This window comes from Mastigoproctus giganteus, chromosome 2, assembly GCF_048544385.1.
Source record: "Mastigoproctus giganteus isolate SK-2022 chromosome 2, ASM4854438v1, whole genome shotgun sequence".
NCBI lineage: Eukaryota > Metazoa > Arthropoda > Arachnida > Uropygi > Thelyphonidae > Mastigoproctus > Mastigoproctus giganteus.
Window position 1 is genome coordinate 44,858,190 of NC_143576.1, and position 23,966 is coordinate 44,882,155.

General features: G+C 38.2%; 1 protein-coding gene across 2 annotated transcripts in view; it reads left to right on the forward strand.

Moving 5' to 3' along the window:
- Positions 1-23,966, forward strand: part of LOC150089286 (synaptogenesis protein syg-2-like) — a 684,886-nt gene that overhangs the window by 168,617 nt on the left and 492,303 nt on the right. The gene's annotated exons all lie outside the window — the stretch shown is intronic.

Below are 23,966 nucleotides of genomic sequence, written 5' to 3' on the forward strand. Positions count from 1 at the left end.
GTGCCATCCCACCTACTCTGCCACAAGTTTATCAACTCTTGCCAAATTCTTTGTCGTTCAGCTTTAACATCGACTTGAGTGTTAATAGAAATACCAAGGATCTGAGTGGGAATCTGACGTTTTAAGCGATAACATAAGCCTCTGAAAATTACGTAGAGATCGAGTGGTAACGTCCGGGCTAAAACCTGTAAAGCAGGTGTTGAAACTGTTCGACAAATCTTCAAAATACAAAGTAACATTGTACGCTGGATTGACATCAACTTTGATTGAAATTGTACAGTCCGCACCCTATGGAACCAAGCGCCAGCAGCATAGGCAACCATAGGGAGAAACACAGAGTTATAGTAGATTCTTAAACATCTTCTAGAAAGACCCCACTCAGTTCTAGAAACTCTGACAAGAACGCCGGTGAAATTTCTGATCTTAATTCGCAGATTGGATAAATGAGGGAGAAAGTTTAACTTGCTGTCAGTAGTTATTCCCAAAAGTTTAATTTCCGTTATTAGAGGTATTTGTCTATTGTTTATTTTAACTCTTGGTGGTCGACGAACGTCCAATTTAGAGCCAAGGATCATCATTTTTGTCTTGGTAGAACTAATTTTTAACTTATTTTCAACTGTCCATTGTTGAAGATCAGATAGAACTTTCTCAGCGGATATTTCAATAGAAGACCGTGAATTGCCACCAACAAGGACTGTAAAATCATCCGCTATATGCCATGATCTTCACGTTTTCAAAGATTCGGGTAATCCAACCTTGCAGAACAAAGTTCCAGAAAAGTGGTCCCTCGAAGCACGGTACGGGAGAGCAGGCAAGTTGTAGAAGGCTGTCCGGAACAGGAGAGGGGTGCAGTTTGTCCACAAACAGAAACCTATGGAGAGCGGTGGAGACTTGAAACAACTAAAATTGCAGTATTGCGTAGGTATCTTCAAAGACTTTTGATCTGTATGTCTTGTCGACGCAAATCACCTCAAGATTAATATTTAGGTCGTTCACGAGACCAATCGTGTTTGCTGGAAACATATGACTTAGCGAGCTGATTTGGTTGAGGGCAGGTCAGAGCCTAGATGTTTGATGATTAGTTGCTCTTCTGTTATCTTTGGGTAGAATGATGAGCCTATTGATGATGGGAGCATCAAGTCTACCCGAAATAAACTTGGAGAGGGTCATTATATTGCGAGTAGTGATTATTTGTTTCCAAGTGGTCATTCCATGCAGTGAGTGCAGTACAACCCTAGAGATAGTAAGGGGATGTCCTGAAGACCTATTGAGGGATCGCAGCAGCCAATACTCAAGCCCCAAGAACTGCTGCAGGTAGGTTGGAGGAGCGGAGGACCAGATTTCCGACGCGTAGAGAGCCACGGGAACAACACAAGTTTGGATAAATCTAGATATTAGCTTCTTATTGCAGTAACCAACCAGTTCCTGACGAGCAGACCAAAGGGCTGCATAGAAATTGTTTCTTGTTTCCTTGAAATTCTCCAGAAAAGACAGATTCGAATTCCAAACCAAACCGAGGTCCCTGTGAGACCAACTTGATTTGATGTCCGTTTATAGAGACATGTACTGGGATTATTCTTTTCTTCTTTGCGTCATCCGTGCAGATTTTTCGTCATTTAGCTCGAGACCAATGTACTGTAAAAAGTTGTTTACCTCATTTATTTGGTTTATTGCAGTTCTTTGGACTGAGAGCGCTTGTTCTGGCTGATCAGAATGAATGAAGAGCTTCAAATCATCGGCGTACGAGATCATGTTTTGGAAATTTGCCAGCAGAGGTTGTAAAGCAGCTGCAAACGCGGCCCTGTGGTACCCCTCTGCAGATAGTAAAGGAACGAGGAAGATCATTGTATTCTACAAGGAGCCGTCTTTCCTGCAAAATTTTATTGAGTACGATGAGGAGGTTATCAGAGATCCTGAAGTACTTCTTCAGGATGTTAAGTAACGATGTGATGGAAACCCTATCATATACAGCTTTGACGTCAAGAAAAATTATGTCGAGCTGAGCTCGAGAATTCAAGGCTTCCTGTATGTGAAAGAGAGTTTGAAGGAGATTAGTGGTAGTGATCTTCCAGGAACCACGGTGTGAAGGTGGCGAGGTCTATGGTGAAAACAGTGCTCTATAAGTTGAGTTAGGATTGCCTTTTCAAAAACTTTAAGGAGTCCAGAGCCCATTGAGATACGACGAAAACCCTTCACAGCTTTTGGCCTCGAATTCTTGGGAATGGGTTTGACCCAGTAGTGTATACAAATCTGGAGCACAAAATTTCATTAAAGATGTGCAGAAGAGCATCCACAACGAAGACACAGGATATTTTAACGATAAACAAGGGAAATCCGTCGGGCCTGACAGTAGCTTTATTCGGTAACCCGTTTATTACTTTCATCAGATTCTCCTTCGTGATATTAAGTGTTAACAGTGGAGTCAAATCACGTAATGGGATGGAGAAGGGAGGATTCGATTCTTTCTTTACATGATTCTCACCAAAATATATCGGCCCACTCAACGAAAAGGCTTTCATCCATCTTAATATCTTTGAAATGCTTTGCAAATGGCCGCTTAGAGCATACTAACCTATTAGCTATGTATCTATCTTGTAAAGTTAGTAAAGTTCGTGAACGAAGCAACACTTATCTCTCATTTGAAGACCATTGAATATGTACACAGAATAATACATTCCAGTCCAGTAAAATTCAGTGGAAATTTAGGTATCCGCTACCCGTAAAATCCTAGGGAAAATCTTCCTATACGTACTGTAACTGTTAGAGTGTATACAAGCATTGACTTCATTCAGAACTACGTACATATCTTGCAACAGTTCTCAACTATAGGTCAAATGCTAAACGATATTGCCCGGCCGACAGCAATCATTAAAATGCTCATCGGCGATCTCAATACAGGATATCACAAGTAGTTCGTCGATCAAAACTAGCCTTTCAAGCCAGCAAGCAGCGCCTTCACCTGTCGACAAGATTTGTCCCTAAACAAAGTACTCCCGCAGTGCACTGTTGACGTGAACTTGCATGGATATTTAATGGATCAAATCTATAGGCGAGTGATGCTCATAGTCTTGCAAACAGGTGACTTTAAGTGACTTACCTTTAGTCCTGTAAATGAAAATTAATTATTGATTTGTTTATATCACGCTCAGTATTTTTTGTAACTTGTCTGTCTCTAGGCAATTGACGAAGCTGCTGTTATGGTCTGACTAGATCAGATATCTTGATGTTGGCCTTCGCCTTTAATTTTCCTTATTGTACATTTTTATCTTACCCTTTCTGCCTTATTTTCTGATTAATGTTAGAGTACTTTTATTATTTCCTTTTATTTGTGTTATTAATTCAACAATGTAATTTGCAAAATCTCTAGCCTACTGTGATGGTATGATGCAATAAAGATCTTTATTTATATATTTCATTTATAAACTTACATCATATTAATACTAAATTCTTTTTAATGTGATTGATTAAAGTCCTGCCTCTAGACAAAAATCTGAAAGAATATCCAGGCAATGCTGTCCAGATAACACTGTCAACGATCCGTATATCTAAACAATCTCTTTCAACTTCGAATGGCAATGAAAACGAAAATGATTAAAGAATATCAACGGACAATACTTGAGGGTATCGCAGACAATTTCATTCAATGTGAACCGAATATTGTTAATTAAAATAGTAGTGACATAGTTTTAATTGTCTAGCGGCTCTGGGGGTTTCGCCTAACTCCATGTAGTATTTCTGTGATGCATGCAATTCACTGTAAAGGCCCGATTGTGTAGTGTAAGTGTAGCGTTTGTGCAGTGTAGTGTCGAGTTGAGTTGTTACGTTCTTCTGGATTCTCAGCAGCGGGGTGCTTGGAAACCAAGTCGTTCCCTTTGCCCGTCACTATCTCGGGAAGGTGGGCCAGAGCAGTAGGTAATTAGACATATAAGTATTCTGGCGAGGGCGAACCGTGGACGTCGCCTGAACTTGCGAGGGAGAATCCCCATAGAAAAAAAAAATTATACACAATCAGGAGGAAATGGAAAGGAGAAAGGGGAAAAGCGAAAAAGGAAAACAAAATGGAAAGAGAGCATTGGGGTTAAGGTTTGAGTTTGGGACAAAAGGGGAAGGCACAGGAGGGTGGATGATAGGGAGATTTCCATCTGGAAATAAGAAGAATGAGGAGAAAAAGGGACATCGCTGCAGAGGCAACTCGCCTTCTGCTGGAGAGGGGACTGTTAAGAGGCAAACACAGAATTAGGGTGGCAAGGGCCGCCAAGCGAAAAGTATGGGAGAGAGGTGGTGGGGAGGGAATGAACAAGGCCCTTGGAAGGTGGAGGGAATAATGTCATAGGCTAGAGGGCCCTATGTGGGAGGATTTGCTGTGTTCGTCGGGATGAGCGACACATATGATGGCCAAACCAGCTGGAACCAGCATCAATATCCCACGCTACGCCGCCTAGGAAAAGGAATCAGCATTGCGTCAACACAGGCACGAGGAGTTTTCCAGAAGATGGTTGCCCCTCCAGAAATTATGGTGAGGAGGGGGCACCCGTTTCCACGAGTACACAAAGTACATTCCTCCATACATTTTCAGACTTGCCAGTGAAACAAGCAAACAGAACATTTTAAGAAGTTTTTTTTTTTTTTTTTTTTGTGATGTGTATTCAGGGCACAGGTAAAACAATAACTTCATCTAGCATTTACTCATCCTCCGCTCACACAGCATCCTGAATATGAACGGCGCACACACCTTTTTTCTTTTTTTTTTTTTTTCATTACAGAACACAATTCATTTGTCCATCGCACATAGCTGTGCGATGGCCAGATGGGTGGTGGCAACACATCCTCCACCCAAACAGTATGCCATGCTACACTCAAAATTGGAATAATCAAATCGGAAACTCAAATTGGAATAATTTCTCCTTGTTTGTTGATAGCAAACTCCCAACATTTAAATGCTTTCCATGCCTACGCAAATGAAGTCTTTAATAAATGGAAGCTTATAAAGCGTTTAGGGCTGAAGCCTCAAGCTATGGAAAAGTCTAGACTATGTATAAGTATAGTGCAAAAGCATCAATGCTTTTGCACTATACTTATACATAAATGGACGCTTTTAATAACGGCTAGCAACAGATAGGACGATGCTTTGGATGTATATTGAACAGTGTTGACAGCGATACGGAAAACAGTGAGTTCTGGGTAGTCTTAGGCGTAATGTGGAACAACTAGTCATAGGTTATAAATAAAAACGTTTTTAATATAACACATCATTTAATACAGCTTCAGTTTACAACAGGCTAGCCTCTGTGGGCTAGTTAAATGAAGAACATTGTATATTTCATAATTGGCACGAGGAGCTAAAACATTGTAAATTGTTGGCATAATGTGGATAAAATCACCCACTGAAGAAGAATCCTATAATTTTAGTTAAACAGTTTAGTATTTAATTGGTTACTTTCTTACAACTAATTTTTCATGATTTACCTGTTTGTTGGAGTGATTAATGGAAATAACTGTAAATGTCACTGGTGGTTTGTATTGTAACTAATAAATGTCTGGAGTCCATCTGCATACAAATTACTGAGAGGATGTTCAATAATTGTGGGATAGTGAGAGAATAGGAGTCGGCTATGGTGAAGAAATCAAGGGAAATTATTATTGAACGAGTGTATGACGACTATAGCGTAATTTTTTTTTTTTTTTTTTTTTTGCTCATTTTCCTTTTTTTTTTATCTCTCTACTCTTTTCTTTCCTGGGGAAGGCGATCGTTTTTTTTTTCCATGAGGTTGGCTCCCCTGTTTATTTCTTTCTTTTTTTTTTTTTTTTTAACACTACGGGTTTATTTATTATTTTTTTTTCGTTCACTCTTCTCTGGAGTGGGCCCTCCAGAGGAATCTGTCTGAACTTTTGGCAACATCAGGTGAGACATTCTTGAATTGAAACAGTAAGTGCTCTACTGGGACTGGCCCACTTTCCTTGGTGTGGACGAGTAATCATCTCTCCAGGTGACTTCTGGTTAGCCAAGTGGCCAGAACAACGCAATTCACACAAACCCATGCTAATCTCATATATGGCCCTTTTACAATGGTACTCTTCTTCACAGACACGAGGCGGAGTTGACGTGACTCCACGAGCCGCCCTTTACAATAACACATGTTCATCCATACTACACTTATACGACTTGGCCTACAGGTGTATATATATTTTTTCATCTACATTTATGATTGTACAAAATCACAATTATGGGACAACGTATGTTATCTCACTGATTACAGAGCTCAGAATATGAACGACATATATATATATATATATATATATATATATATATATGATGTAATATAAAAGTTAGGCAAAGGTAATAAAAATAAAATAAAATAAATAAAAAGCTATCATTAGAGGCAGCAAATGCAAATCCTCCACATGAAGCCTAATTATATCTGATAATTAAAATAGATCTGATATTTAAAATAAAATAAAAACATCAGCCAGTAGTACGGCAAAAAAGTAGAGCGAAACAAATTTTTTTCGCTCTACTTTTTTGCCGTACTACTGGCTGATGTTTTTATTTTATTTTAAATATCAGATCTATTTTAATTATCAGATATATATATATATATATATATATATATATATTTTTTTTTTTTTTTACGTGCAGGCCAAGTTTAAAACTCTACATTTACTCAAGGGGTTCACTTGGCAGCACAGACGTCCACGCGCTCTGCAGCCGTTACTAACACCCACTCCTAGTCGTAATTGTGCATGTATTTCCCCACAAATAGTCGCCCGCCCAGAAGCCCAGCTATCAGAGATAGGGTGACAGGGACGGGGGCATAAATTCCTGTCCTCTTTGACACCCGCAGTCAGCCCCAAGCCACAGGCACCTACTTATTCTACAACCAAGGACTAATACATGGTGTGACAAGCACTGCACATACGGAATCATTCGCTTCTCACATTACACATGCAACAAACCAACACACACATACACACACACACACACACCATTCGCATCTGCAAGGCATGCATCACCCGCACTCACACAAACATAATACAGCCCTGCTTCCCCCTAAAAGTCAAGTTTGGCAGGTGAAGTGCAGGAGTTAAACGAGCTGGCCAAGGAGAAAACCAGGGGCACACAGCTTGTTAAATGGCCGTCTCCTGCGAGGAAGAAGGTAAGTGTATAGGTCAGGACGCACCAGGGACGTGGCATGAGAGACACGAATCCCATGGTGGGGAGAAATCTCTTTTTTTTTTTTTTTTTCACCTTTTCCTTGCTTGATTGGTCATGGCTTGTTTGTCGTACTCGCTGGAATTAATTCTGTGGCAATTCTCTAGTTCCCTTTTTGGGTATGCCGACAAAAATTCTGGCCATTTCTGTCGGCATGCCTTTTCTGAGTTTATAGTGGAGATCAAGGCATATTACTTGATCGAACGGTAAGGTGCCTGCCAAGACTCGCAAGGCCGGGGTACCTACTGTGGCAGGCTCTGGTAGTAGTCAACAGTATTCGCTCTATGGTTTCTAGTTTTCTTTTGTTTCTTACTATTTCTGCACTGTGAAAGCAAGCCCCATCACCATAAGTTGTGATTGGGATAAAAACTGCCTTGTATATAAGAACCAAGGTTTTCTTTTTTAATCGCCAGTCGGATTTGCTTATCGTGGAGATTACGGCGGATAAGTTCTTACTTTTTGGATAGTTTCCAGGCTATGGATAATTTGGAGCCGATTGTTATGCCCAGGTAGTTCCTGGAGCCTTCAGGGATTTGTCAGCTATTTTAATCACTGGAGCCTTCTAAGAGGTGCTCTGAACTATTTTTTAAGATTCAATTCATCTTTGCAAGATGATGTTTGTCTGTCGTTGAAGCACTCACAGGAATTACCCCTTATTACAAATGTCAGGTCATCTGCATAGGCAATGGCTTCGAATGGTGATAGATTCATGTTCAGGAGCTCATCTGGTAGGTGGTCCAGAAAAATGGACCGAGTACTGAGCCTTGTGGATATTCTTTCATCACAGGTCTACTAGTTTTTTTTTTTTTTTTTGGTATCTGGTTGTGACAGTAATTTGCCTATTGCTTAAATAGCTGGAGATGATATCGTATAGATTTTGTGGAACATTTGTGTGGCTCAGTCTCCTAAGGATGCTGGGCCACCACAGAATGTTTAGATGCACCAGCAAAATCTATAGTTGTGACAACATGCATTTCTCAATAGTTAACTTAAATAGTCTGCGTGGGTAGCACAGTGGTATCGTCACCGTCCTCCCCACACCGGGTGGAAAAGACCTGGGTTCGAATCCCGTCGATGACGCGAGGAACTTTAATGGGCTTTTTTCACTCCGTAGCTGAGTTAGTCGGTCTCAGGCGTAGAAAGCAAGGTTTTTTCCCTCAGAAACCGGGGTTTTTTCGTTCAGCAAAACAGGCAAATCGACCAGAGAACACACGCAATTTACAGACACGAATACGGGTTAATGTAATCATTTACGGGTAACCCTAATATAGTAATTTGATAAAATTTAGTTAACTTAAATAGACTGCACAGGTAGCACAGTGGTATTGTCACCGTCCTCCCCACAGTGGGTGGAAAAGACCTGAGTTCGAATCCCGTCGATACCGAGAGGAATTTTAATGGGTCTTTTTCACAACGTGGCTGAATTAGTCGGTCTCAGGCGAGGATAGCTTGGTTTTTCACCCGGAAACTCGGGTTTTTTCGTCCAGCAAACAGAAAATCGACCCCAGAACACATGCAATTTACGGACAATATACACAGAGAAACATGGCCTTAGTTACCGATGCTCCTAAAACCCGACAACAACAACATATGTGCATGTTTTCCCTGTCTATGGTGGCTCCCAAGCATAGGTTTATCTCCACCTTATATCTGTTTGAAGAAATACAGAAACTCTGTAAAACGGGCCTGATATAGTATATGTTTGTGTATGTATTAGTGAGTGTACTGTAGTGTGTGTGTTATTTATGTCAAGCCACTTTGCCACCAGGGAGCAGCCGCTTCCAGGACAGCTGATACCTGACATCGGCACATGGAGCCGAGTCTTATTCCAGTAGACTGCGCAATGCGCAACATCCCGCATCCACTGGTGTGGTGTGGTGTTCCATATCAGTGGATGCCAGCAATCCCCTACTCAGGGAACTTAAATAATGTCTGGACATGTGTAGTGTCTTATGTAAGACGTCCCCTAAACGTTAGTTCACCTCCGCCATGGCTTTGTGATGATATACAGTTTTTTGTACAGTGACCCGAAATGAGTGTAGTGCTGTGGTTGCGTAGTGTGTGTGTGTGTGTGTGTGTGTTGTTTAGTTGTTAACTGTTAGTTGTCGTTTAGTTGTTCGCTACCAGGAAGCAGTGATCACCAGGAGGGTTTCTTCCCAGTACCGTGCTGAGTGTGATCGTTATTAAAAAAGTATGTAGAATTATTGTATATTGTACGTAGAATAATGTAGAATTATTGGGTTATATTGTACAGCGAGATCCACCGTTGCTGGAGAAGTGTCCGTCAAAGAGTTCATGAGGCCCGTTCTGAAATCTTGTCGAGGGCAAAATTCGTCTCAGATAAAAGAAAAAGTCGAAAACGATTGGACGGAACACTCACTATTCAAGGTGACTAATGTATGGTAATGATACGATAAATTTCTCATTAAAAATCAGGAACAATAAAAAAAATTATTTTTATTCCACTCACTATTTTTAATCCCCTCACACTGGAGCTTTTCATCTATCTCACTATGCAGTGAAATAATAAAAACATTTTTACCAATTTTTCAAAAAAAAAAAAAAAAAATTAAATATCTTTATTGCAGGCAGTGATTGGTTACATGATTGCCTGATGCAATAATACCCACAACAGCGACAATGCTAGGGGTTTAACTTTAAATAACTTATACAAGAAATATTACATAAAACATATATTAGGACATAAAACGTATAATTATAAATTTTACATATAAAATTAATATTAACATGTAAAATGAAGACACATGAAAAGCGATTAAAAGACGATGACAGTCACTCGGCTGAAGACGAAAGCTGGTCTCTGATGATGCGTATTCTGTACGATTTGTCCTCTATGAACTTTTTGTAGTCCACATCTATCTCCTGGATGTTGTGGAGCATCTCCATGGGCAGGAATCTATACCCTATTCTGAGCCTCCACGCCACAGACTGCATAGAGTGTAGGACTCCTAAGGGTTTTGGGGGGGATCCTCCAATTGCACATCTGCCAAAAATTTGGCTTATTGACTTCGCCCGCTATCATTTTAATTGACACAAGCAAGCGGAGGGCGAATATCCGTTTGGAGACTTTTCTGTAATTTAGAAGTTGGGCAATATCTGAAGTATGTATGAGTGGTGGCAGTTTATGCTTGAAGAGGACCCACCGAAGAAGCCAGTACTCATCAGGTGCAATGGTTTTTAGCGTGGTTTTCGTTGCCGACGCCCAGATTTCTGACCCGTAGATGATGGCTGGCTGCAGAAACCGGTATATGTATTGAAGTGTGTATTCAGGCTCTGTGACATGAAGGCGGTATTGTTTGGCAAGCCATCTTGCCCTGCAGACCTTGTTGTGAATGTCTGCAACATGGTGTTTGAAACTGAGTTTAGGGTCGAATATAACGCCGAGATCTTTGTGCTTAATGGGGGTGATGGGGGTTCTGTGGATTTCCAGGTTTAGTTGCGTTGGATTTTATTTGAGTGAAAATACCATTTGTGCAGATTTTTTTGGATTTATCTTAAGAGAAAACTATGCCAAGTATGTAATCAGATTCTAAAGGCTATTGATAATGGTTTCAGAAACAGAATCAGGTCAGGCGGTCCCGTTGATCCGATAGATGAGCTTCAAGTCGTCTGCATAACTGATAAATTCTGTTGGCTGGCACAGGAATGGGTGGATGGCAGCCGTAAAGAGGAGCCCTGAGAGAACTCCGCCCTGGCGTACACCTACACAAACTTTCCTTGTGAAAGATTTTTTCTTCACAGTCAAGTGAAGGACCCTGGTCGTAAGTAGCGACTTCAAGAATTCCAGTATATTGCCTTTTATCTGGTATCCATCCTCACAAAGTTGCAGGAGGGGCTGGATGCCTATGCTGTCGAATGCAGACTGGATATCCAGATAAACAATTGCTATCTCAGCTCTATCTTGTAGAGCCCCCAGCAGAATGGTGTTGGTGGTTTGCAATAGGTTGGTAATGGTGGACCTGCGTTTCACGGCATAGTGAATGTATGGTGATTCACATGGCAGAACCTGGTTGGTTAGGATGGGAAGAAGGACTTCTCCATGACTTTGAGGAGACATGAGGCTTTCATTATTGGCCTGAATTGTGAAATTGATGTCGCTCCTTGTGTTTTGGGGATTGGTCGGACAATATATTGATTCCAGGCTGTTTGAAAACTTTGCGTTGTGAGGATTCCATTGAAGATACCTAGGAGTGCATCAAATGGAGTATCTGTACTTTACGCATACCCTATTGACATCACTGTTTAAATTAATATACTCTAAATTTATCTGTTCGTGTGTGGCACATAATCCTATTCGGAAAAATAATGACATAAGAATACGCTGTAGTGTAAAAGTGGTCAAAGATTTAATACTCACAAGTACATTTAGCCTAAAAGTAAATTAAATTATAAAGAAACAGGAACACAGAATTAAAAATACTATACAGGTGTAATAAGTGTAACATATAATAATTAATCGTGATGGGTTCCAAGTGAAAACGACAATTCCAAAATAAGTGACAGTTTTGTTACTATGATTTTTTAAGTTACAATTAGATAACAAAAATACATTAATGATTATAATAAACTGTAGACACTTTGTAACAATTTTTTTCATATTCATTTTCCGCACGTTTCTTTTTAGAACACGTCGTCCGTTAATGACAGATTTATTACTGGGCTTCCAACGTCTAGCCTTTTGTCCAATTGCTAACCGTCGTATACTTGCTATCAGCATGACATTAGCTGGAAATACTATTGGAAAATGTCATTGCTATATGTACAATTGATACACAGCTTCGCAGAGTCCAAGTTAAGATTGTTATAGAGGTTGACCATGTCAGTTGGAAACGTTCTTCGGGTGCTGCTCAGTATGTCGAGTTGAAGCGGAGGAGACCTTCCTTTGATCCCGGTAATCCGTTTCTGCTGCATGATCGCCTCACTGTGGTGTAGACATCACAGGAATCGATCCCAGATGTAGGAGTTTCGCCAACGTTGAGATGTTTGTTTTTGCGAGGAGTAAATACCAAGAGATCCAGTCAAATAAAGCGTAAAGTACGGTTCTTGAATTGGCAAATGGCCTACCTATTAAGCTAGCGAAATATTCCAAGTTGAGAAACGCTCTCACGTTATGAGCTGGTTGCAAACGACCATACCACGGAAGAGTACAGGGTGAACGCAGCGACACATCTTAACATGTGATGTGTAAGAAGTTCGGAAGGATAGAAGTCTGTAAGTTCTCTAGAGCGCTGACGGCGCTTTTTCTTTGAGCATGAGAAATGTAATGAGAAGGTTAGATTTTCGTCTCAGATGACCCTTAAATCTCGATGACTGCTTTTATGATGGGGATGCCATTCGATTATGACATTATTCCTTTTATTTCTTTTGGAAAAACTCAATTGAGCAATAGTTTTGAGTAAGTCTTCCAGCTTTTTTTTTTTTTTTTTTATTCCAGCTCTGATATTTTAATTGAAGCGATCTGAGACATTGGTGAGGCTTTCTTATGTTGTGTAAACAAATAATATTTTTAGATCATCTACGTAAGAAATAAATTTGCTGTGCTGCTAAGGGATCTAACGCTGCTGCGAAGAGGATATGATACCTTAACTGCTTGAGTACAGAGAGAGAGAGAGAGAGAGAGAGAGAGAGAGAGAGAGAGAGAGAGAGATTGAACAGTTATCCGGAAGTGGGTTTCTAGTATTTTGAGAAGGGAGGTGATAAAAATTGTCATATGCTGCCTTGATGTCTGAAAAGACAATATCGAGTTGATTCTTATTTTAAGAGCTTTCTGCATCCTATAAAATGTATCAGTTATTTAGAAATCGTTGATCTGTTTATAACTAAGTGTTAATAAGGAAACATGGGCCCAAACCTGTGATTTGCAATCTGCTTCTTAATGATTCTCAAAGCAGAGAGATAAATGAATTACGTCGCAGAGATATTAATCTGAAATAATTCGCTGAAGCTACTATTTATTTAATTTTTTGTTATAGATTTGGTAAAATATTCTGTTCAAACCGCAGGGATGTTGGCTATTTCCAGACTCTTGCTGAAGAATCTAGAATTGTCATATTTAAAACCAAATATGCAGTCCCTGTTTGGTTTCAAATGCAGGAGTGCAAATTTTTACTAAGGATAGAGGTTACCTGTCAGGTTTAAATGAGAATTTGACGGAAAACTTTCTGACGTGTGCGAATTCATGGTTAGACTGACGATAGGAGTGTCCTGGAGGTAAATGGAACAAAAGTGGAATCAAAATATGGGATTAATGTAGCATCCTGGAAGATGAGAAGTATACAAATGAGAAGAGTTTATTTGTTAATATTTTTTTCCTGGCTGGTTGTGGAACTGGAACGATTCACTTAGAACTCTTCAGTTATTACAAACTGATTTCGGAAGCCTACCCTTTCAGTCCTAATGAAAGCTGCCCTTGTCTTTTTAAATCCAGTAAAATTCTACGCTTCCTTCCCATACCGGGTGGAATAGACCTGTGTTCGAATCTCATCGATGACATGAGAAATTTCTATGAGACTTTTTGACATCGTGGCTGAGGTAGTCGGTCTCGAGGGTAACATGATTTTTCTTCTAGAAAACATGCAATCCGACCACAGAACACATGCAATTTATAGACATAATATATACGGAGCAATATTGCTTAAGTCGCTGATGCACATGAAATCCTGCAATAAACATTTAACACCTTAGCAAACTAAAGCTTCGTCTTGCTGCAAATATGTTTTCACTTCTCCTTCTAGTATTTTCAGGTGTTCTGTTATACTGGGGATTACTTTGTTGATGAGTCTTTGGGAAATTTCGTTTTCTAGTTAAACAGTATCCGGAATTTCACGTTTGCGCCTTTCTTATTTAGCCTACTGCAAGAATGGCGAACCGGTGGCGCGCGTACCACGATCTGTACACATAACAAAATGTACGGACATACGGCCACTCCACTCATAAATAGGTATTACACGTATATATAAAAAAGATTACTTTACTTTATTTGAAGATAAATTTGTTTTACGGCCTCTCAGAGACAGCTGATGGCGAAAAACTAAGTATAACCCTCTGCAGAATTATACAATTACGAAATTCTTTATGAAAATTCGGGTATTGTTACCTTTGGTAATGACAAAGACAAACATTACAGAGAGGCCTCCGTCGCAGCTTACTCTGCATTTGGGGAGGTCTCGGTTTGATTACTCGAAGAATAGGAGTTTCGAATGTCCTCTTCTTCGAGATTAATTGTGATTAGCCAAATTAAGGCAGATGGTTCTGTCTTCCCTGTGTGGGGATTTTCCCCTTGAGTTATACTGGGTTTTCAGCCTGCACAACATGAAAATCAATCTGTGAACGTACTGTTTTTCAGATACAATACAGTTATGCGCGCACATTTTGTGCCGTTAATACACATGTTTATTATTTTTTTCTTTAATGACAATAGACTTTTTTTTTCATATTTAAGTGCATTTTTATTACATATATACAAATATACATAGATACAAACACTTCCTATTTACAATCATCGCACTCCACCTTGGAAAACCTGTTTTGAGAGAGAGAGAGAGAGAGAGAGAGTAACTGTGTCTACACTCTACAGCAGTGGTTTTCAACCGGGGTGCCGCAACAACATTCCAGGGGTGCCACGTAATTATGGTTTAAGTTACTTAAACTTATTATTATTTTTTAATTTATATGTTTATTTCATTATAAAAAGGTGTACAGTACTTTTTAGTTTTGTGTTGATCTATAATTGATGTTTATTTCGAGCCTCTATATAAAGAATAAAATTATATACTGTATATATATATAATTTGTATTAGGAAATGTAATTTTTATAATTATATTATTATAATAAATATCATATACCATATATATATTTTTTTAATATTATGTATATATATATATATGTATACACACACACACACACACACAGAATCAGATCTAACAAGCAGAAAATTGAGTAGGGGCGCCACCAAATAAAATAAATTACTTAGGGGTGCCGTTATTAAAAAAAAGTTGAAAACCATTGCTCTAAAGCGATCAATACCCAGTCAATCACTGCCCATTTCTAAGCATGAATAGTTGTGCCTGGTTCTATTATTTAGTGCTGCTGCACCAATTTGTCGTCCAGTGGAAGGAGTGCAATACCAAATATAATGGTATTGCTAATATAATGCCAAAGTTTTTTGCTTTATACCCCATTCAGCTCTTGAGTGCCTAATCACATTGGCAGTAAACTTGTTAATCTTTTCAGCTAAGTTCTTTACGTGGGGGATAAAAGAAAATTTATCATCAATTAAGAGACCAAGATATTTATATTGAGAAACATAAGGAATTTGGACATTGTTGATATGTAGTTTAGGAGGTCTGTTATAATCCAGTTTATTGTTGAAGATCATCATTTTAGTTTTCGTCTCAGAAAATTTTAATTTGTTTATTGTAGACCATTCCAGCAAATCACCCAGGATTTTTTCCCCATGTGTTTCTATCAAAAGTCTTGACCTGCCTGGTATGCATAGCACTAAATCGTCAGCATACGCTATTTTATTGCAAATTTGACTTTCTTTTAGTAACCATTGGTCTAAAACAGAATTCCAGAGGAGAGGCCCAAGGACCGAGCCTTGTGGGCATCCTCTGGAAATGAATTTTGAAAATACCAAGTGTTGTGAGATGACGTTTATCTGCCTATTTGAAAAATAAGATTTAATAACCTGATATAGTAAATCATCACATTCTGCCTCTCAAAATGACCTTAGGGTGCTCTCCCACGAAAGGATTACGAAAGTGCCCACAAAATCAATAAAAACAACCATCATTGTCTGTAGTTTTACATAGATTCACCAAATTTCTGATGGCATCTTCAGTGGAGGAGCCTTTCGTATAGCCGAATTGTGAATTAGAACTCATGTTACTTGCAGCCAAAACCGTCTGCATCGTAGACGCTAAAAATCTCTCCTAAAGCTTTCCAAGATTTCCTAGAAGGGATATTGGGTGATATGCCTTGGGATCCGTTGCCAATTTTCCAGGCTTTCTGAGCATCTTTACTAATGCAATCTTCCAAAAATTTGGAAAAGTCCCCTCTCACAGACATTTGTTGAATACATTCAACAATATATGTGGAAAATGTTCGTGAAATCTTTTGATTGTCGCATTTTCAACAAAGTCCATTCCAGGACATTTTGACAGATTTATTTTAGAAATTGCAAGTGCAAGTTCATCTAGACTAAATAGTTCCGTGTCATTTGATCCCTTGTAAGATCCGTTAACGAACCTTATCTGAGCTTGTTCGGTTGTGTCTTGCTCTCGGTGATCATCAGGGAAAAGTCTCTCTATAATAGCTTCAACCGTGGAGAGCCAATCAGTAGTCAGACTTCCGTTAGAGTAAACAGAACTATATATCTCAGGAGTTACAAGTTTGTCACGACAAATTTCGTATATTAATTCCCATGGATCAGAATTATCTGTATGGGACACTAGTTTCTGCCATGAGGATCTTTTGGCTTCTGCAATAGCATCGAAATATTCCTTACATAATTGACAATAGACTTCTTTTAGTCGCCTAACGTCTGTTTCTGTTAAGTACCTGTGCCTCTGGAAATTCTTCCTTGCATCTATAACCCGTCTTCTCAAAACAGATAACTGGGGATTCCACCATGGGGTGGAGCCAGGTCTCCTAACTTTCCTTTTAGTGGATTCAGTCAAAGGTCTGTAAAGAGTGTTTTGCACAAAGTAAGCATATTCTACTGCAGATAAACTGCTCAATTGTGCAATTTTATCATCTCAAAAATTCTTGTTGCAAGACTTGCTTAAATTTTGTCCAGTTCGTGGTTCTGATAGAGAAGCGGTTTAAATCCTAAAGGTGATCTGAAGAACCTCCATCCCTAACATCTAATACTAAATCAAAATACATCCGGGCAGACTATCCATTTTTTTACATGCTGCGACAAGCATGGAGAGGAAAGGGTAAGGTCTATGTTAGACCGTCCGTGAACGTTCCAAAAGATTGTTGGCATGTTGGGAAGATTATGCACATTCAAATTGTTAGTCAACATAAATTCTTCAAACAGAGAACCTCTAGCGTCGTTACGTTCGCTAAACGAGAGTTGGGATTTTGCATTGGAGTCAGTTGAAACCAATATATTTGCACTAGGAGAAGTGCTTAAAATTTCTTCCAAAAGATGCATTGGTACCTCAATATTATCATTTGGAGCGCAATATAAAGAAACCATGTAGAAGTTTAAAAATTGGGTAGAAATATGGATGCAGGAAGAAAAGGATGTACAAAAACGAGATATGACTGTTACAGTTAGAGCTCCATTAAATACAACAATGGCAGTTTTTGGCTGCTTGGATTCACATGCAACGACTCTAGCTACTAACGGGTATCCAACAACGTAATATAACTTATCCGTTTGTCTATACATCGAATAGGGCTCCTGAATAGCCAAAATGTCTACTTTATCCTGCAAACATCTGCAACTCAACATGACCGTTCGCGTTCACCTGCATTATTTTTAGGAAGAATTTGTTTGACAATAGACTGCTTACTAATAATTTTTTTTTCTCTACAATACGCAAAAATTATTATTTTTGTTTCAGCTTATTTGTGGCACACAGAAAATGTTCGCCATTGCGAGGCATCATTGTCTACAGGTTGCAATATTTAGGTTGATATATATCTAGAAGCTTCATTTTGTCATGGCCATTTTTGTTGTGCGTAGCAATTGTAGTTGATTCCAGTTTGACACAGTAATGCATTTTATAATTTGAGTCGCCTTTGTAGATCTCTCTTTATCTGTTAACGATATTCACACTCTCAAGGAAAAAAGATAGTAATTAAAATAATGCGTGCTTGTAATAAAAAAACAAAATCCATCGAATCTTGTTGCAGCAGGTATTCAGGTTTCTCTCTCTCTAAAACGTTTTTTAATGAAACCCTAATTCTGAGTGACGAATGATGGCAGTCCTCTCGCCTGCTCTTTACGTGGGAAAAATAACACTTTCCACTGAGAAATCTTGACTATTGAAGCACTGTTCTAACACAGTGCAGAAATTATGATTGATCTCCATACTTTCTCTAACAACGCCCAGCCTGTAACAAAGCGGGAGGTGGGCTTGCACTGTCAGGATCACCATTAAACTGAAGCCTGGGCTCATATTGGGAAACCGTTGTCACGGGGTCTTTCTACCACGCCTGTTTCCCGAACACAAACCCCTATCCCCTCTTTCTCTTCCCCTTCTTCCCTTTTGAAGAATCAGTTGCTTAGCAATGCAAATGTTTCTGTTAGGTTAGACGTCGGGTGTTCGGTAGAAATAAATTAGCCCATAAAGGAAAACTAAAATTTAATGTCCGAAAGTTTTATTCTTTAAATTCCAAAAAAAGAAACAAAAAAAAAAAAAAAACACGCAACTGTAGGTAGGTATCGCACATGGAAGAAATTGGGTTCCTTGCTTGAATAAAACTGGTTACATCTACTCATTCTAGTGAGAGAAAGTATGGCCATGTTTTAAAAAAGTGTGGATTTATTTGGTTGAGCAGTTATATAAGGGTAGCATCTTGTTAGCTGTGGTGCTTTATTTTCAAAGGGCGATTTCTTATTTTTGGGCAACCTACAACACGCAAAACTCTCTTCTGTTTCCTTATAGTTTGTTTGACTTTATGAAGAGAACGTGAGAACGCCAAACGTGACATGCAGTTAGCGTTTTCTATTTTTTTCCCTTTTTTTCAAATCAAGTATTAAAGTTTGCTGTTTAATTAATTTAAATTCGCGACTTTAATTTAATTTAAATAATAATGAGATTTGAAGGCCACTAATAAACGAGGCATTTGTTAGGTGGAACACAGGGCAAAAATTCTTCAATTAGTAGCTCGCATATCCACGGAGGAGGGTGTATAAAATACATGAAATCATTTTAAAGATTGTCTCTTAAAATGATTTCATGTATTTTAATTATCTAATACACAAATATCAGATAAGTTCCCTCTCCACCGAACTCAGTTTTTCAAATGTCTTCTGCATATGCTCCTAAAAGCTCGTTCAGCATGTCTGAACAGTGTTAAACTGCAAGCGAAAATGCCAAGAAAAGTCCAGACGCAGTTTACTTCACTGAGTCAGTTTTGAATGTAACAGGAAGTTTCTAGAGTAGTGTAAACAGTTTCCAGACATGTTCGTTTATTTTTGAGCCTTAACGGATGTATTTTTTTTTTTTTTTTTTTTTTTTTGCTTGTAAAGCGTTGCCATCGGGTAAATCCAACGTTTGAAGTATCCCAGTTGATACTTCACAGCCAAAGCCGAAAATTAATAACCAGCGTTATTCTTGTTGCTTTAATTAGTCTTTAAAATGAAGGTCAATACAGTTTCCAAATTATCTAAAAATCATATTGCATTTAGAGATGCCGAGGAACTTGTCGAACTGAAATGACAAATGGTATTATGTAGTAACGTCTATAAAATGATTGTCTTGATAAACGATTTGAGCAAAAACTTTTGAGTCTGGAGAAGGAAGGTAAATATTCCGCACATTCGTCATTTCATTTAACAAAAATATATTGAAAAATATATACAAAGAATTGGAATGAATTGTTATAAAGGCCTTGGGTATATTTCAGTCAAAACTATTTACAGAAATGATCTGGCAGTCGAGGTGATTGTGGAGATGGTAAAATAATAATTCGGACTCACATATAGGATATTCCCGCCTTCCACTGAATTTTAATTAATCGGGTTGCTAATTTTTCGTGTAAGCCTTTCAGCAGATGTTTAGTTGGATTCCTGATAGCTCTTTCGAATTACTTTCTGGGTAAGTAGTCTTTCTCTCGGGAAAATTGATAAATTGGCTCAATTGTACAAGACTAACACTGAAAGCCATTCGTATTTTCATTTAATTAAAGAGGCAAAATCAGCCCGAAGATAGATCTAGGTGACGACGACTTTAGATGGAAAACAACGATATCAATTCAGTCTATCCGATCTCACAGAAGCGGTACTTCTGCAAAGAATATCATCATACGGATCCCAGAATGACGATGGAAAATTGATAGATGATATCACCATTAATAAACGTGTACTTTTTTTTTTTTTTTTTTTTTACACTTAATAGCTGTATATAGAATTATGTCTGCTGTAAGTTCTTACTTAGTTGGTGGCAGTTCTTACTTAAACATGACTAAGTAAGAACTGCCACCTGTAAGTGTTAAGATAAACACTACTCATATACACAAAGTTTTAATGCATTGTGGAATGGAGTTAGTTTCAATTCTGGACAAGCGAAATAATATTGTGTATGCGTATGATTTTGATCACTTATGAAATGCTTTATACAGATCGTAACAAGCAAAACACTTCCTTCTATTTAGTAGTTCTGACGACGAGAATTTGTATTATAATTCTTGAAACTGCAATTCATTACTTTTATGTACGTTGTGCGTATTTTGTTAATTTTAAGTTAACTCATATCGAGGGTTTAGTGTCAAACAACGTTAATCACAAAATCATTTTGTAGTTGATGATTTTGTAAATAACCATAAAAAAAGTTATTTGACATTTCCTTGGTTTAACGGAAATATACTTACAATCCAAGTTAACTTGCAAAGTACTAGACAAATACAGTTCTATGACATGATATGCATTGTTATTTGTATATAGTACAACTAAAGTTATCGCAAAAAAAAATGCAATTTTGTATAATTTTATGTAAAAAAGAAATTCATGGATTAAATGTATGGATTTCTTTTAATGCGGTATTTTTAGTTTTAGACAGTCTCTGCATGTATATTCTTACGTAAGACTCGCGAACGTGTTACGTAAGGTCCGCTTGTGAAACGATCCATGTGTATAAAAAGAAAAGAGACTAAAAAGCTATATGAGAGAAAATTAATAACTTTTATACTGCTGTAATTAAATTGAATAGCTAAGTTTAGAGATTGCAAATCTATAGAGCTTTATTGAGTGCGCAATAAAGTTATCATAATCATGGTAATTAATTCATAAGGAGAAAACACTATTTACTTTTCACTTCTATTAATCACAGAAAAAGAACAAAAATTCAATTAATTTAAGAAAAAAAAATTGAACGCCCCTGAAATGTAACGAACTGCTTGCATTAACTTGATGCAAAAATTTAGCTTTGTAGTTTTGTTTTACAGTGGGTTTTGAGAAATTGGTAATTTTATTTTAAATGGCCTTTTTTTTTTTAAAGCCTCTGATTTCAATGGCGGCCACATGATAATTTAAAATGCGTTTAAAATCATCACTTTAAATGTATTAACTAACTGGGCAAATAATCCCATTGCCCATCCATTGAAAAAAAAAAGTAGTTAACAGTGTTTACTTCTTTTTTTTTTATTTATGATCATTATTTATTTTAAATAGTTCTGGTTCAGGTGACTCCGGTGACTCGCTGTCACTCGGAGTTACCTGGATTAGGACTATCCCAGCGTTACTCGAAAATAAATGCCGAGTTGACACTGAAGTAGAATATTCTACTCCACTGTCACTATCATTTATTTCCAAACGCTGAGGTATTTAATATCACATTATTGATTTTTTTTATATTATGCCATCGATCCTTTAGTCTCTTCCAGAGGCATATTGACAATATTTCGTTCCTTTTCCAATAATCAGACAATATTATTATTTGTAAAACTACTGTTAAACGGGATGCAACTGAAACTAAATATGAAAACATGGAATCAGGTTAAAAATAAGCCGAAATGAAAAACAAAAAGTAAAGCAATGTTATTACAACATCTTGTGAGATGCTGATATATCCATAATCCATTGACAGGAAAAGAGAAAAACATTGGACCCATGACAAATTTGTTTCTTAGTTTTTACTCGTTTTCTCGTGATACTTTCGCTTATTTTATTACCTCCAGTTTCAGCATGGTACTGGCCGTGCTGGCTTGTGGTTGCGTGTTGATTATGTTAGATGGAGTTATAGCGTCCCTATCAAGTATTAAAAATATCAAGCTTCGGCACGGTAATCTCCCGAGGAGATCTACGTGGAGGCGCCTGAGTGCTTTTGCATTCGGCACGCGCCATAATTCGTATCGGGATTTGTACGTTTGAATTTTGGTATGTAATAACGTTTTTAAGCGAGGATAGAAAGGAAAGTGACGAGATCTGAACAGTGAATTCCCTCTGATTACTAGGGAACCCTGCATTTTTCACCATTCAGCTTGGAAGAGCACTCGTTTCATTTGCATCTCCGACATTCTTTCCCGGCAGCGATCACTATTAGAAAGATTGTTATTCCTGCTAATATTTTTTAACAAGATTGTTTTACATCTAATATTTACTCTGTTTTTGTTTCCTGGAAATAGATTTCAAGTTAGCTCACCGGCTCGTGCGGTTTCTTTCATAGAGCACTTACCATCCCCCTCCCCAGATTTCTCATTGTGTGTCAGTCGATACAGAAAAAAAAATTCAAATTCTTGAGCGTCCACTCTTTCCATTATCAGCTATTTTTAAAGACCGGACAAAGTATCCAAGGTTGATTTCCCCTAAGGTTGCCATAATTATTAATTTCAATTTACAAAAGTAACAGGTGGAACGTGTTATCCAGGATCAAAGGTTTGTATTGCACCAGTTGCAATGGCGAATCCCATATCGACAGGTGTGCAGGAATGGCCTGATCATGTGTTACGTTTCGAGAGAGAAAATCTCGTGTGCGATGAACATATTGGAATGAAACACTTAACATTTTTTTCACACACGAGTAATATTATAATTTCTGAAGCTCAGATAATTAAAATAATGAGCTTGTTACCTGACAAATCTACCTTGGGAATTGACGTCGTACCTCTGTTCAGTCTGAAAATCGATTCTTATTTCATTAGCAGAGAGCTCACCCATCTCTATAACAAAGTAATATAACATAAATGTTTCCCTTAAGCTGGTTGATCTGTAGAGTAGTGCCTAACGATAGGGTACACAGTAGTAAGAAAAAGTCCAATCCAAAAACACCTCAGGCCTACAAACCAATGTCAGTTGCTTCATCTGGTGTGGCGCTGGCAATTTTCTCTCATGGGCCGGATCACACCTACTGACGTCATACCTAATAGATATGCAGTTACCTGTCTGCAGCATTTATTACTGACACTTTCATACCACATTTTTTGACCTGAAATCTGACCTCAGCCCAAATTACACCTATCCAGGAGATATTGGGATATCGAACATTCTACTTGAGCATCTCAAAAATCTTTTGTCTGGGAGATGACTTCATTTCACGGGTAATAACAATATAATCTGATATGGTGACTGTAGTAATCTAAAAGGTGGAGTTCGTTCAGCTCTGTTCTTTGCAGTAATATTTGTTCCATTAATGGATCAAATTTCAGTAATCTTATCATATGACGATGATACCGTGGGCTATAGCCCATGCAAGGACCATGCGAGTGATCCGCAAGGGAGACAGACCACCTCGCAAATCAGAATAGTTATTTGAACGCTTTCTGCAAATAAGCCAAATTTTTCGGCCTCTCATTTAATCTCAATTAATAAAGGTATCTTATCTTTACCGGGGTAGGACGGTTCTTGCCGATATAGCATCGATTACATCAGGCTTTAGCAGAAAAGGTATTGATTCCCACAAAAGATAGTACGTATGTTAAATTTCCACGAATAACTCTCGATGCGAACACAACCCACAAACAACATGTGCAATCTTAATACATACTCCAAAGCTTTACGAGGGTGTGGGAACTTAAAGCCAATTGTGGGAACTATTTATCAATATGCTATCTTAATCC